The sequence below is a fragment of the Rhinolophus sinicus genome, chromosome 1 (assembly GCF_057876585.1).
Source record: "Rhinolophus sinicus isolate RSI-liver-muscle chromosome 1, RSI-T2T, whole genome shotgun sequence".
In the NCBI taxonomy this organism is placed as follows: Eukaryota; Metazoa; Chordata; class Mammalia; order Chiroptera; family Rhinolophidae; genus Rhinolophus; species Rhinolophus sinicus.
Window position 1 is genome coordinate 173,483,947 of NC_142501.1, and position 17,548 is coordinate 173,501,494.

Genomic DNA, 17,548 nt, shown 5'->3' on the forward strand with positions numbered 1-17,548 from the left:
AATGTTCCATGTGCATTAGAAAAGAGTGTATAGTCTGGTATTCTGATATGAAAGGCAATGTAAATGTCATTTATGTCCATTTGTTCTGACGTGTCACTTAAGGCTGATATTTTCTTATTGATTTTCTGTTTGATTTATCTATCCATAGCTGTCAATGATTTGTTTAGGTCTCCTATAATTATGTTTTTGTCAGTTTCTCCCTTTAGTTCTGTTAGTAGTAGTTGATTTATATATTTTGCCGCTGCCTGTTTGGGAGCATATACCGGGGGTGCCAAAAAAAGTATATATATATGACTTGTATTCATCTTTTGTTATTGGTATATATTGAGTATTGCATTTTAATACAGTTTTTCCCTTTCTTAAAATCTGTACACATTTTTTTTGTACCCTCTGTATAACGATATGTGTTATGTGTTCTTGTTGTATTGTCCCCTTTATCATTATGAAATGTCCATCTTTGTCTCTTGTTACTTTTTTTATCCTGAAGTCTGCTTCATCAGATATAAGTTTGGCTACACCCACTTTTCTTTGGATGCCATTTGCTTGGACTATAATTTGCCACCCTTTTACTTTGAGTCTGTATTTTTCCTTGTAGCTGAGGTGTGTCTCTTTGAGGCAGCATATGGTTCGGGTTTGTTTATTAATCCAATCTGCTACTCTGTGCTTTTATACTGATGAGTTCAGTTCACTTATAATTAGGGTGATTATTGATATATGAGGATTTCTTATAGCCATTTTATCTTTTGTTTTCTGGTAGCTCTGTGTCTCCATTTTTTTTTTTTTTTCTTTTCCTTTGTGTTTCTTTCTGTTATTTTAATTTGTTGGTACTCTATTATACACACACACACACACACACACACACACGCATATATTTGTTTCTGTTTCCTCTTTTTATAATATTATGTGTCTCTGCTCTGGGGCTGTTCTTGTTGTTTTTATTGTTGTTCTTCTTTTGTGGTGACCATTAAGTTTATGTAAAAAACAGTTTCATATATACAATAGTCTTTTTTCATCTTATCTCCATTCCTCTTTGCAAATTTATTTTCTCCCCTTTTATGTTTTTATTGTCACAAATTATCCCTATTAATGCTACAAGATCATTTCTGAGTTGTGCTATCTAACTGTCTTCTTTTTTTTATTTTTTATGTTTTTATCTCCTTTGCCCTTTATGTTATATTTAAGTGTATTGTACCCTATTCTGAGTATGGGTTGCCATTTCCTGCTTCTGTCTGTCTGTCAGTAATCTTACTCATAGTTTTGTATACTTTTGTGTTTTTGTTTCAGGTATAATATCTCCTTTCAGAATTTCCTGTAAGGCAGGCCTAGTGGTAGAAAATTCCCTCAGCTTCTGTATATCTGAGGGATTGATAAAGACCTTTTATTAATCCTTCATATCTAAAGAATAACATCAGAGGATATATTATTCTTGGTTGGTAATTTCTCTCTTTCAATAGTTTGAATATTTGATCCCACTCCCTTCTAGCTTGTGGAATTTCAGCTGAAAAATCTGATGATAATCTAATGGGCTTTTCTTTGCAGTTTACTGTCTTCTTTTCCCTGACTGCCTTGATTATTCTTTATTTGTCATGAATTTTTTACAGTTTTAATATAATGTGCCATGGAGAAGGCCTTTTAGGATTGAGATTTTAGGTGTTCTGTTTGCTTCTTGGGTTTGAAGATCCAGTCCTTTCCATTGGTTTTGGACGGTCTCATCAGCCTCTTTTTTGAATAGGCTCTCTGGGTCTTTGTTCTTCTTTTCTCTTGGTGTATCCATTATTGTTATGTTGGTCTTCCTGATGGAGTCAGATAGTTCTTGTAGAGTTCTTCTATTTCTTTTAATTCTCAAGTCCTCTCTTCTTCCATTTGTGTCATTTCCAGATTTCTATCTTGAATATCACTAATTCTTCCCTCCATCTGGTCAGCTTTATTTTCTAAGCTCGCTATTTGATTCTTCATCCCTTTTATTGATGTCTTCAGCTCCAGAATTTCTATTTGGTTCTTTATAAAAAATGTCAAACTCTTTGTAAAGTATTTTGTTTGTTTGTTTGTGTGTTGATTTTATTTTTGAGTTCATTAAATTGCATATCTGCACTTTCTTGCATCTCTTTGAGGTATTTTTGGGACTGCAATCTTGAATTCTCTGTCATTTAAGTCATATGCTACCATGTTTTTAAGTTTATTTTCTGGAATTTTTTTCATTTTCGTTCTGAGCTACCTTGTTAACCATAGTTGTTCATGGTAATTGATGGATTACTTCTCTTACTAGGCATCTACAGTAATAAATTTTGCAGCAGGCTGATATGGAATGGTCTTTGTTTTGTTTTCCAGTAGGTCATGCTGGAGCTTTTTTTATTTTCTCTTGCTCTATTCCAGCTTATCGTAGTGCAAGGTTCGCTGGGGATGTGGGCATCTCCCCTGTGACCAGGTCACCTCAGTCTAGTGCACCACACCCCTGGGAGAATGTGACGGGTAGTGGGGTTCTAAGCCCCTGAAATCACAGTGCTGCCTCTGCAACCAGGTACAGAGATGTGTGTCTCAGCAGCACTGGGTGCTCCCACTGGGATCAGCTGTGAAATGTGGGGTTGCAGTGGGCTGGGAGAGGCTGCTTGTTTATTTGTGGCTTTGTTCTCCTCTTAGTAATGGGGACTGCCACACCACAGCTGATTCGCCCCTATAGTTCCACCCTTGTCACTGTGATTGACCTCAGTGTGCGCCTACTGCTCAGGAACTGTCTCTCCAGTTCTCAGGGCTGTAGATATTCTGTTCTTTATCCTAACACTGCTAGAGGTTTCTCTGGGCCCTGCTGCTAGCTCTGGGAGGATGCAGGGAGGCCAGATCTGTGAAGGTGGCTTCATGGCTTTGTTTTTTGCATGCCAGTGAGGGCTGCTAGACCACAATTGTCACACTTTTGTATTTCGTCTCTGCCCTGAGGTCTCTACCCCAATCACTGGGTTCAGCCATATTCAATGCTGATGGTTCAGGCATAAATGCTTGGGATCACAGACAGCGTTCTTCCAGCTTGGATCCTTCCCTCTCCCAGGACCACAGTGAGGTCAGCGCTGTGTCTGTTGCAGTGAACTCAGCTATTCAGGAACTTTCTCTCCAGTTCTCAGGGCTGTAGATATTTTGCCCTTTAACCTGAAATTGCTACAGTTTTTTCTGGGGTCTGCTGCTAGCTCTGGGAGGCTGGAGTGACGCAGACAGCCTCTGTGGCTTTGTTTTCTGCGTGGAAATGGTGGCTCATCTACCACATCTGTCACATTTCTGTATTCAGTCTCTGCCCCAGTGGATGGGTTCAGCCATATTATATGCCGATCACTCAGGCAGGACTGTTGGGGACACAGAGCGTGCACCTGCAGCCGGTATCCTCTCCTCTTCCAGGATTGCAGTGAGCCCCAGGCTACATCTGTGCTCTCATCTCCGTTCTTCTCCCTTCTCTCTTCTCCTGCTTGTCCCAATTCACCCACCTTCAGGTGTTTCAGACATGTTTGTGTTGTGCTGGGAATCCATTGTTCAATTATAGCTGTTCAACTTATTGTAATTTCAAGGGGAGAAATCAATGGGTACCCCTCACACCACCACGTTTCTGATGTCTCTCCTTCCTTTTTAGCTGAAACAAACCAATGGGAACACCACTTACAAATTGTCCTCTTTGTCTTCTCTTCCTTTGTCTTTCTTTCAAACCAGAGAGGCATACATGTGTTTTTAGTCAAAACTATGGATTCATATACATTCTCACACACACATTGCTTAGCATTACCCCCATACTATATACATCAGGTCTCTCTGTTTGTATTTTGATTATCCACACAAAAGTAGTGCAGACCATGAAAATATCCAAAAAAAAATGTGATCAATCTACTTAGGCCTATAGTAACCTGATTCAAATCCACCATACATTCAGTAGGTGCCAGTAGCTTATTGCTACATAGTGATGCATGACATGAATCATGCAGAGCTTGAATTGTCTCCATATCAAATTAACTAGTAAACCAAGATGATTGGAATCTTTCAAGAAAAAGACACTTATTATTGAAAAAGCAATGATACGGTAGTCATAAATATCCTATGCTTTTAAAATCTCTAAAAATACTAGTTATTCTAGTACATAAGAAAGGGATTAAAAACTGCATTAAAATATCTGGATCATTTGATTTGCTTACCCCAAATTATTTTTACTGCAAAGATATAAAAACTTACTCTGAAGATATGGGAAAGTTATAGCTGAGCCAGACTATGCATAAGTATGTGTGCATGTGTGATTTTATATATTTATATATAATAAAAATATACACCACATTATCATTGAGTATGAAATTGAAATAATTAGATAGAAGTTAGAAGTGAAGAAAGCTCCTTTAACGTTCTGACAGTTTTGCTGCAATGCAAATGGGAAATTTTATATAGAATTGCTTACCTAGAAGGATTAATATAAGGATTACTATTTATGTGACAGAAACATTTGTAAATCATCTTGAGCTCCTCAAAGAACGGTTGTATTGATGGTTAGAAAGTAACATCTGCTTTACTTTAACCGCAGTCTGAGATCAGATCTTTCACAATGGTAGAGGAACTCTGTATAATGAAAAGAAATCTTAATATGTAGGCAGATGGTCTTCAGAGATGATATGGATGATCATGAGAAGAGTTTTATAGCCTTCTTTTGTTTGTTGAGATTTTTTTAAAATCTGTATTTATTATGGATAACTTTGTGTTTACTGATACCATATGCTAGTACTATGTAAACACAGGATGTCTACATATTTAGTTAATATTCCACTCACTAACTTCTCAATTAGTTAAAAGATGTAAAATCAGTCAGCATACATCATCCATATGTTGCTCATATTTTATGCTTTCAGCAAGGGTGCTAAAAAAATGTAAGGGTTTTGACTTACCATTTGCAGATATACATATATATACATATATATGTGTGTGTGTATATATACATATATACACACACATATATATACATATACGTGTATATATATATATATATATATATATACATGTATATATATATATATATATATTATATTTGTGTCACATATTAAAGACTGTTCCTGTATTAGAGGTTTTTACTTGTCTTTAGTGAATGATTTTTTTTTTTTAGTATGTATGTATGTACTCCCTTTATCATTACTACAAATTCGTACTTTGTGGCTGCTTAATAGGTAAGATATGCTATATATTCTACCTATTAAATCTTTATTGTCACAAAAAAATTGCTAGGTATTTTGATTACTTCTTAATCATACGTTGTTTAACTCATCTGCTTTTAATATTTAAAAGTGGGGGATAAATACCTTGTAATCATGTATTTTAATAAATATTATTTGAGGGATAATTATGAGCTAGCATTTTATAAAGAATTTTATAAAGGCAGGTCTAGGGAGAAGAAGTGAAAGGGAGAGTCAAAAGGTGATAAAAAATTGACATATACTAAGTCAGCTCTCCCGAAGATCAAATTCCATGGTTAATACTGAATCCAAGATAAACAATTGTATAATAATGTGTACCATAATAAAAATATGCATAAGTAAAATGGTTGGGCATTTTGTCCATAGAAGGGGAATAAATTAATCTGCTTATATATCAATTGAAAAGCATATGGAGATTTCAGTTTTCTACATGCCAGAGTTAAGTGGATGTTCTAAGCAGAGGGAAATGTACAAATAATAATGTAAATAACACAAAGTTACTGGAAGAAAAAATAAAATAGTTTGTTGGTGTAGAAGCTAGACCTGAAAGAACCAGCATGATAAACTGAGGCCATTGCATGAATAATTCTTACATCAAGACAATGCAAGCCCCTCATAAAATTTCAATCAAAGTAGTCACATGAAAACATTGTGTTTTGGAAAGGTCAATCCCATAGAAAACATAGAAGATATAATACCAACCGGATTTGTTAAATACTGAATTTTGAGTTCTTAAAAGATAGATCTCATGAGGTAAATTAATCTCCTGAAGATTTATATGAAACTATGCTTACGGACACTTATATGCCTTATTCTGAAAAGAGGATTTGCAGGTTTTGCTTCAGATTCTCAAATGCATCTGAAACCACTAAAAGATTATGACCACTGGCAAAGGACCAAAAATGTGAGTTAGACTAAGTAGACCCAGAGGGGAAAAAAAGGGACATGGGGGAGATGATCTTAAGAAAGCAATGTTCCAGAAGTCAAAGCAACAGGAGAACTATAAAAACAGTATAGGGATAGGATTGCAGACTCTGGAGCCAGACTTTGTGGGCACAAATCCTGATCTTACCAGTATCTAAGATTGTGGTCAGGTCATTTAAGCCTCTTTGTGATAATTTTCTACATTGATTTATAATGTAAGTAAAAATAGAAATTTACTTGAAAGGATAATAATGAGCATGAAATGGTTTCATACAGGTTAATTGCTTAGAAAAGAGCCCAACACAAAGGAAATGCTGTTTTAGTATAAATCATGAACAAAAATCTTCTGTGAGGGTTTATACATGATATTTAATCCTCACAGCAAACTATGAGTTAGATATTATGCATTCTATGATGCAGTAAAGAAGCCATCATTAAGTGGATGCACAGTTCTGTTTGGCTCCTAAACCCAAGCTCCTGAACTCCACTACATGGCCATGAAAGAATATCAAAAGAGAGGGTTTATACGTGCAGAGGCTTGCCAAATTTTTTAGAGGAAGAATGGAGAAATGTGAGAAGCCATTGGATCAGAGTTTCTTATTGAAGGACATAAGATCACAAAAAATAACATTTTCAAAAGAATGGACTTGGATGATGGCAGATTGCAAAAGAAAGTAAGCACATAGAAATAAATATACAGACTCATGTTTTTGTATTAAAGGGGAGGGAGCAGATTGGGTAGTTCCTATAAAGAGTTAAGAAATTTTTCTGTGGAATTTCTGTATGCACATACAATGCCTGTGTGTGTGTGTGTGTGTGTGTGTGTGTGTGTGTGTGTGTGTGTTCTAGTTTTACTTTTCTGTATGTTTGGAAGATGAGTGGGACTTGAGCATGGTAGAGTGTTCAGAGAACTGAATCACTGGAAAGAAAAATTATATGAAAGAAAGAAGGAAAATTTTATGTATCAAAAATTGGGGTAAAAAATGTCTTTGGAAATAGAGAGAAATGCCTAGTCTCCTCCTAAAACAGGAGAGACATTAAAGAATATCATAGCCTCTATCAAGCCAGTGAATGGTATGATGAATCAATAACACTTCCCGAATTCTTACAGTACACTGTGCTCTATTGTAAGTGCTTTACATGAATTAATCTGTGCAATTCCTATAACAGTCTTTGTGTGATAGCTACTCAGTGGATAGTGAAGTATAGAGAAGTTCCTACAGTGGCAGCGTTGGAACTTAAACTTTTACAGTTAGACTCTAAAATTCTTGTACTTGACCAACCTACCCCAGTGCGCTCCTCCTCTAACTCCCAATTTGGGCAGTTGGAAGTGCAAAGCTGTTTCAACAACTTTAGATATTCTGGAATGCACAGATAGCCAAGAAAGAGAAATAGGAAAAAACTGAACCATAAAAATAGGAGAAAGTGAAAAATGGGGAGGAGCCGGAACCCAAACAGAAGACAAAATTAGCTCAAGATTCTAGAAAGAAACTGTCTGAGAGTGAGGACAAGAAAAGAGAAATGAAAACAAATGCTAAGTAAATTAGATACCAAGTTAACTCTGTTATTAAAATTAAGCTATTTTAGTCATATCTAGCTTATTCATTTTTAGAATAGAATAAGTTATCACATTATCATATTTGAAATTTAGTTTATTTCTTTAAAAATTAACTTCCATGACTTTAGCTAAGTTTTAAAAAAAAATTCTCTCTTCTGCAATGCCGTTATTTCATGGTTGCAGAGAAAAGATGAAAATACGTTGACAAAGATCTGGCTGAAAATGCCTATTTGTTAAGGACAAAGACTGAGAATTAAAAATTATTAAGGGTGGAAATTTCATCACAAAACCTTTTATTCTCTTAAATATCTTATGTATTTTAAAAATCACCACTACATTTCAAACATAGTATTGTGCTTTCCATGAGGATTTTTGAAGATTTGGACAAACCAAGAATATGAATGTTATGTTATCATATAAATTACTTAATGAAAAATTTATTCATAAAAATTGTTAGTTATTTAGTTTAAACAAATTTCTTTATAGAAAAATTAAATACAGTTTTAGGTATTATATAATTAATTTGGTGTATATGGTTGAGAGTGTTGCTTTTTAAAAGATAACTAGATATTGTTTTCAGGCTGCCGATATTTACATATGCAATTCATCGGAATATGAATAATTAGCTTTTGGTGCTGCTATGTTCAAGAAAAAAGTTATAAAAAGAGTATTGATCAAATATAAGCATTTATTTTTCTATCCTTTCTTCTTCATTAAGAACTCAAAATTGTAGTTTTCATTCATTACTTGAAAGGAAAATAATTTTAAAAAATAATCATTCACTATATTAGTTTAACTGACTATGGCTTCCAATGATTATACTACTTTTAATATAAAGTAATAAAAATGTTATGATCTCCATTATATACAGAGTTTTTTCTGTAGTAATATGTTTATTTTCTTTGGTTAATAAGCAGCAAAATGAATGTCACATTTTGAAACTTCTGTTATCTTGTTTAATAAAAAGAAAAAAGTAATGAGTACTAAATCTTTCCTTTTCTTGTTGTTTTTAATAAAACATAATTGATAAACAGAACATTTAAATTTTAGTCAACAGAAAAACAAAAACCATCCTTTTCACCAGAGGTTTTTCTTATTTCAACTCGGTACTTCCTATGATTTCAGTTTACTGAGTAAAGCCATGAAAGACTTCCACAAAATAATACATTCCTAATCAGGGACTGGCCTGGAAGATTTTAAGATTAATAATTAAAACAGCTTTTTTTTATGTAAAGTCTCAGATTAACCCACAGTATGTTTAGTGTGAAAGGGATTTTGCAAACCTAAGTGAAGAAAACTTTATCTTACTAAGGGAAATCATTCTAGCAAAATGCTAAGGGACTTCAAACTAAATAGCGTTTGATCATATTAAGCTTCAATCGGGGTGGGTTTTTTTCTTGCTTACTTCTTGCTGAGAATTCCATGCTACTTACTACATCTATGAAAAATAAAAATATGGCATTTACGGTTATATGGAAACAAAGACCAAAAACCAAGTTGTGTATTAGAAAATGGCATATGTTATGGACACCCAGACATAAGACATGAAGAGGTTTTTTTGGGGGGTTGTTTTTTTTTTTTTACTATTTCAGTCCCTCAACAGTTTTGTAGAACATCTTCTTAATTGTCAGTTATCCAAATGGTTATAGAAATTGAATTGGACGGGGCTTATTTGCAGATTATAATCTAATTATGTGACACACAGAGAATACCAACAGAATTATATGAATCAGTCTACAATGGTTCACTGTCCAGTATAAATTATCTTTTTCTTGAAGAAAGAAAGACAGATATAATTATTAGACTATGAAATGCTGAGGGATATTAAATAAACATTTCACCACAGTTTATTACATATGTGTATATATATATATATATATATATATATATATATATATATATATATTTTTATTTTTTTTTATTTATCAATGTGCTTTGTAAAAAGAAAAAATATCGGAAAGTCTCAATTATGTAGGGACTAATTAGTTAGCTGGCTAATTATCTATATGACACTATATTCCAGATTTGCCTTTAGTTTTCACTGTAGCAGTACTATTGCTCATTATGTCTTCATCCTGAGTAGAAACAGAAAGAAAAAGGAAATTAGTTAGTGTCAGCTTGTTTGGGTCTGTATTTGGTGAGAGAATATGTTGACACTGGAATAAAGTGGAGCTGTTATTTATTTTGAATCATTATTCATCCATCTCTAGTTTTCACTAATGAAAAGTTAGCTGTGGTTTACCCACCAACAGATCAATTCCATTTTAAGAGCAATTTATAAAGTTTGGAGGCAACCATGAATATAAAATAGTACAATTCATCAGGTCTTAACAATGGAAAACTAAAATTGACTAATCAAAATCAAATCTCACCACTGGCCTAAAAGAAAGTTAAGATTTCCCAAATCCTCTTTTTTGTTGGGTTAAGTTCCTGCCTTTCTAATTATTTTTTGGTTCCTTATCTTGTGTCTGTCACAGTAGCATAATATCAAAGGAAAGCTAAAAACCCTAGTAAATTGTAGGAGAGCAGTGCCATAACGTTGCTCAGGTGAAGGAAGGACAGATCCTAACTCTATATAAAACTTGTGTGAAAAGTGAAAAATCTGGACCAACTTCCCTGAAGATTCGATCCTGAAAGCCAAAAATGAATATTTAATTTTGTTTGTTTCTCAGTATGTGAGCTATCCCGTGTAAGGAGTTAAGATCATATTTACTAATATTGGAGAATGTGGAGAGAGCACTGCAGCATCCATCATGACATTCTTTATACAGATCTGTGTTTTCCAGACTGTTTCAATGCATATTCTCAAGTGTCTACTCACCTCCATGAGATTTTACTTTTAAATTATTTCAGTCTGTACACACATGCATATATACACAAATGTATATACATACACTTGTGTATATATGCATGTGTGTACAGACTGAAATTGGAATTGGAATTGAAATGGAATTACTAGGTCATGATCTTACAGCCAAGTACCTGCATGCATTTTCATTACCTACATTTGCTTCTGTGTTGGCATCAAGTGATTAGTGTTTTTGTTACTTGACAATTTGAGTTTCTCAAACTGGCATCCAAGAACATACTCTTCGGATGTGAAAGTTTTCAAATTTAACAATGACTGACATTGATGACCTTAATTAACCAATTGCAACCATCAATTATGTGATGATATTAAGACCTGGGTGAACTGCTGAACATAAAACAGTAGGAGAATAATCTGCATTTGGGTTATAGTCATACCTTCCATGTTTGACTCCTTGTCCTTATATAATATAGTCTTTAAAATAACTTAAAAGGGCAGAGCACATTCAGTCTAGCTGGACTTGACGTGGCTTTCCTAGCCTCACTCCCATCACAGCTGTCTTCCTTCATGGCCAGGAATATAAACCCAAAGCCTGAGAAAATTCTCTCAAATAATTCAATTCATTCCCTTTACCCCCCTTTCCTCTTCTCATCTACAGATGGTCTCTTTTTAAATATAAAATCCAAAATTTGGCCATTGTTAACAGAGAGACATTAAGAGGTAGTAAATATAGTGTAGGGTATGTAGTTAGGCACATGAATTCTGGAGCCTGGTTGCCTATGTTTAGAATCTTTGTTCTATGACTTACATATGTATAACATTGGACCTGTTAGTTGGCTTCTTTGTGGCACAGTTCACAATCTGTAAAACAGGGATGAAAATAGCATTTACATGATGTGTATTGCTTGATGAATTCACAAACCACATTATTACCTAACTTACATTAGTAAATATTAATCATAATTAATATGTACCATTATTTTAATATTAAACTAAAATTAATGTTTTCTTAAGGTTATGTTTGGGTGCAATGTCATATTACAATTATGACCATGTCTTCATGATAAAAATAATGGTATGAAGTTACCCAGGCTAAATGGCTGGTCTCCATTAATATTCCCATGACATTTTTCTTTCTAAGCCTGACAAATTACTTTTATTTTTTATTAGCCATAAAATGAAACCGTCTATGAAAAATGAAAAGGAATATTCCTATTTACATAAATATATTAACAATACCTTTTTTATCTCAAGATTATTAAAAGTTCCCATGCATATGCCATTGTAGCAAATTGATTCTAATTACTGAAAAGGAGAAAATTAATAAATGGTCAAGGATAACTTTGCTAATCATGAATAGTCAAAGACTGAACTGTCAAATATGGTTTTAACATGGAATAATATTTATTAATACCAAAGGAAATCTATAACCATGTGGGAGCTAAATTTTATATTCAGGGAATAACTTATAAAACGTAAAATTGTGTTAATTTTTTTTAAATTATGAATAGTATTCATTTGTATGGTCTGTATTTTTTAAAAGAAAAAGTTTAAAAAAAATACATCAAGAATAATCCTGTTAATAAGTAAGGCCCATTATTAATTAATAGTTAAGTTATTTTTGTAGTCTATTATATTCTTCATTTTGCACCTAAAAACATGAACTTCTGAAAAAAATCATTTGTGAAAATAACTAGAGCTTTCTTTTATAAGCTTGTTACATATAATGTTTGTATGCATTTCAAATACTAATCTTAATGAAAAATTTACAGATGTTTGCCTAAAACTACTTTGCTAGACAATGGAAAAAAGAATATCTTAGAAGAGAATTAGAATTCAAATTAAAAGAATATGTTAAGGTATTTAAAACATCACAACGTTAATAAGATTAGTTAACAGCATATTCCTATTATGAAAATAGATATTTAATAAAAATGTGTATGAAAATACTCAGGCTATACAGGTTTACTTTTGATATTCATTTGCAAAAGATAAAAAAAAATAGGAAACTTTTTTCATAGTAAAAAAGAAACCTTTTAAAAGTTTTTGTAGCTTCACTTTGGAGAAAGGTATTTTGTTTATATAAATTTGAGGACTGAGAATATAAATTTGCAAAAAGGAAATATAAAAACTATGTTCACCAATTAAATGGATTCCATCCAAAATATTTTATTTGACTATAAGTTTTTTATACAAAAAAAGAATAAGTCGAATGCCATTTTATATTAGCATTGTTTCATCCTCTTCGGTTTTTCTCTGGAAGTAGACTTTCTCTGGGAAATACATTTTTTTCTCTGGAAAGTACTAAAGAAATAAAGATAACAATAAGGGCTCAAAGTTAAAAATATTGGCTCAGACTATGCCAAATAGTCAACTAAGTTAATACAATAATATAAAAAGTGAAATATCGTCAGAAAAATAAAGCAAGTTGTTGATGACCATTTTCACCTTATTAGAATGTCTTTTGAAGGTTTCTTATCAGCCAATGTACAGGTCTTTCCCTTAAGTAATTTATAATTAATAGAATGAGAATTAATTACAAACCAGTTATCAGACTTAAATGAGTATACTTCTTTATTTTGAATGAAGCACAGTCCTTTGAGCTTATTATTACAACGCTCTTTTTGAAAAAGAGATGAAAGAAAATTATCAGTCAGTATTCGCTGTTATTTTGGTAATACCAAAATTACATAGAGTTTGGAAGATAATGGGAAAGCAAAACATGACTTTTTTTTGCAAAAGATAAGAGTAGGTTAATGAGTGTGTGTGTGTGCGCGTATGTGTGTAAGTAAATTAACATAGTCTGAAACTTGTTTAAATCAAATATACTATTAAAAAATGGATGCATAGATTATATACTATTAAAAAATGGATGCATAGATTTGTGTAACCTAATATGAATATAATTTTCAGATCAGCTACAATGATAATTGTGGCTTAACTCCAATCGTGACTTTAAAAACAAAATAAAGAATGATTTTTACGTCAGAAGATAAGTGACCTTTTCTCATGAAATGTTGCAATCAGGCTTGTAAAGGATCATTTAGCTTTAGGGAAGGTTCAGATGATTTGTCTCATAGTGTATTTCAACTAACTCTAAGGAAAAGTTTCTTTAGATAATTATTTCTGGCTTTTTTTTTTTTTTTTTTTTTTTTTTTTTGATCCTCCGGTTCTTGATCCAATGTTATGAAACCATAACATCTGCGTTTACCTGGTTTGCCACAGAAAGGTTCTAAAAACTTCCTTATGTTAGACATTACATTCAAGATAATTGATCTTTTATTTATTTGCTTTATATTGATTTTTATGATATAATGCATACTTATGTTTAAAAATCACAAGCAGTACAGAAATATAAGGAGAATATTCCTTTAATGCAGTGTCACCATACTCACTTTGTAGAAGTTTATGTATTTTCTCATAAATTTTCTGTGCATGCTAAAGCAAATGCATACAAGTATATGCGTATGTATCTGTATTTATGCATGTATGTATGTATATGTATCTTTGTATATATAGGCATATATGTTTGATTAAATATATGCTTGTGCATGTATATATAAATTCATATCTGTTCTTATACGTTTTTATTGAATATCCATATATGAATACTCGTATGTAGAGAGAAGGAGAGTCAGCTCTTCCTTTTCAATACTCAAAAGATATGATTTTAAAATTTTCTTTCGTACTGCTAAAATAGATCCTTGTCTTTCTGTGTATTTAGTCTATTTTATTTATTTTTCCAGTCATCTATTGCTGTACATTTAGGTTTTTTTTGTTTGATTGCTTTTATTTTTATTTTAGTTTTTATTTTGTTTTGTTTTGTTTTGTTTTAGATTGTCATTGTTGTTTGAATGCTTACTATTATGAACAATGCTGTATTGAATGTGTTAGACAACAAATCTTTGTAAAATTTTCCAGGAATACATTTTTAATCAAGAAATTCCTAGTCAAAGATGTTGTACATTTTCAATTTTCAGAGCTATTGTCAAATTACCTTCTAAAATTTTTGCATCAAAAATGCTTTTACCACATTGTATTCTATGAAATTTACACTTGCCAACATGACAGTTTCATAAAATTTAACTTATTTTATCTGAGTTTCTTTACTTGAGTATCCATGAACCATTTGTATTTTCTCTTTTATCAACTGCTGCCCCAAGTCTTTTATTCACTTTTCTTACCTTGTTCAACTTTACTTACTAATTTTCAAAGCTATTCATATGGTAATGAAGTTTTTATTTGCCTGTTACATGTTTTATAAATATTTCCCTCATTGGTCTTTGATTTTTTTTTCCTTTATGGTTTTCTTTCAATTGAGAGTTTAACATGTATAAAACATATCTTTAATACTCAGTATTATCTCATGATACGACTACAACCAAACACAAAAGCTAAGAGACCACCTTCATAATATTTATGCATTAATAGCAAATCCAGTGCCATGTTTCAAAAACATTTAATTAATAGATTAAATTGTATGTCCCCAAAATTTTATGTATGTGTGAATGTGTGTGTGTTGTTCTATGTATCTTCGGAGAGCAACCATTAGTTAGTGGGTAGAAGGAGCTGATTTTAACATCTCTCCTGGTAGATTGTTGCATATAGTTTCTTGAATTGTGTTTTATATGATAGGGTGTCTCCAAACGTAATAACTATTCCAAGAAAAAGAACTCAATAGTGAAATATTTGGGACAAAACTGCATAAGATATTAATCTCTTACAGGTACACACTAGACCATTGAAGATCTGAAGAAGGCCTACCATTAAGAAACATGTTTAATTTCAGTGTTTATCAAATTAGTCAGCCACATATCCTTTTTCCTGTGGAACACTTTAACAGTACTCTGAAGGGAAATTCTAGCACAGCTAATAGTGTCATCTTATCTGAAAGGGAGGTAAAATTGGTAGATGTAAAAAGAGAAGTGAATGACATTCCAATATAAACTATATTCTGTAACAAATTATCCTAAGACTTAAAAGTAGTGATATATGTCTTGAAAGGGGGATTAAGACAATGATGTAATAGCCTCAAATATCTTAAAATGAAGGTACTTTTACCCTTCCTTAAGTCTCTAAGCTAAAAATACATGTGAGTATGTATTTCAGCTATGGAGAAATAAATGGAAATAAGGAACTTAAAATATGTTTATATTATTTTAAACAAAGGAATAATAGATGAACTATAGTTGTGCTTGTATGGCAATCAGAAAGATTTAACTATATAACACTTTCTATTCACTGAAGTAGAATCAAATGGTAAAAATATGAATTTTTTTTTTTCTGAATTTCTTCTACCAGCTAATTTTCTAGTGGGAAGAAAAAGGAAAAAGGAAAAATGATCAAAAACAGTTTACTGACCATTTCAATTAAATCTTGCTTTAAGTGTTCCTAATGGTGCAAAATAGAATAAAAAGCCAGGCTCTGAATTATATTCTGTGATTCAAAACCTTCCATTTCTTTTTATAAATGCCACAATTTCAAGATCTACTAAGATCTTTTAGTTCCCTAAATCCTCTAATGAAACTTCAAAATGTATTAAGCAGAGTTTAATCAATGAGACCTGTATCTTTTTGGGAGACAAATTCATAGCAATTTGTGTTTATGAGTATGCAATAGATTTACTGGGATTTTAATGTCAAGGAATGATCTTGATTCTTACAAGTTTTAGGACATAGCTCTTAGGACATTAGTTATACACTTATATTGTAAAACTTATTGTGAGAACTTTAAAAAATATATCAGCTTACTTTGTTATAAATTCCTGACTTCTGGGGATATAAAATTCTCTTCCCAAATTTAGAAAATCTACCTATATATTACAAATTCTAAAAACTTTGTAGTTTAGCACAAAGCATGAAGACTTTCAAGAAGGCAGGTTTTAAACATCGCAAAAACTAATGCTAATTTATGTATTTTGAAGGTACTTAGTTCCATAGTTTGATTGGAGTGGTGATTTCGCTGATAGATGCAATTGTCAAAATTAACGAACTGAACTCTTAAGATTTGTGTATATTGTTGTATGTAAATTGAACCTCAATTTAAAAAAAATACTTTAGTTGCTATCAATTCCTTCTTTTCTTTGTCTGATGTTCAGCCTCCCATCCATCATCTACCACATTGAAACAAAAGTATAAGGATGCCATTAATACAGCATTATTCCTTTGTCAGTGAGATTCCTTTTTTTATATTTCAATGCAAAAAGGAAGAGAGAGGAGAGAAAAAAAGAGAAGACTCAAACTAGTTTATCTCTATGATGCAGACAAATGATAACTAAAATGGCAGTATGTATTAGAGTATATTGCTTATTAATAGTGTGCCCTTCAGCCCAAGCCTAGCATACAGTATGCCCTCGATAAATATTGGTTGATGGATGGGTGGAAGGAAGGAAAGAAGGAAGGAAGGGAGGAGGAAATTTTAACCCAAGTTTTCAAAAGCTCTCAAATTCTCAGAGTGTATGTCGCTATAAGAGAAAAGCAACTTTTCTGTAAATTTATGATGAGCAGCCTTGCAGACAGATGCTCCATGTTATATTGTTGAGGATTCAGTATCAATTTTAACAGACATTTACTAGTTCCCCGATATGCTGTAGGCCCCTATTCCCTCTTCTAGAATTAGTAAGATTAGCTGGTAATGTAGTTCCACATAATCAAGTATTCCTTTCAACCTGTAGATGTTTCAAATTGTTACATTTATGTTTTCCTCATCACAAAATCAATTTCCCTCATTCAAATCTTTGTTTGAAGTGGATTTAAGTGATTTAAATTCACCAATATCAGATAGGTTTTGTATGTAGATCATTGTTTTAGGTGTACCTTTAGGTGTACCATTAGGTATACCATTAGGTGTAAGTTTGTACCGTTTACCAATTATAATATAAAAATATTTCCTTTTAAAGTCTCTAACATTAAGAATGAACTCACAGTGTAGTAATATAGGATTTAAAAAAGTGAGAAATTAGGTTTATATATAAGCACTTCAGATAAGTAACATGGTTCTGGCATAATAGCTTCCATAGGATGATTTATTAGGTTGGTGCAAAAGTAATTGCGATTT

General features: G+C 32.3%; 1 protein-coding gene across 3 annotated transcripts in view; it reads left to right on the forward strand.

Annotated features, from left to right (window-relative positions):
• GRID2 (glutamate ionotropic receptor delta type subunit 2) overlaps positions 1 to 17,548 on the forward strand; it is a 1,331,224-nt gene that overhangs the window by 600,736 nt on the left and 712,940 nt on the right. The window lies entirely within an intron of this gene.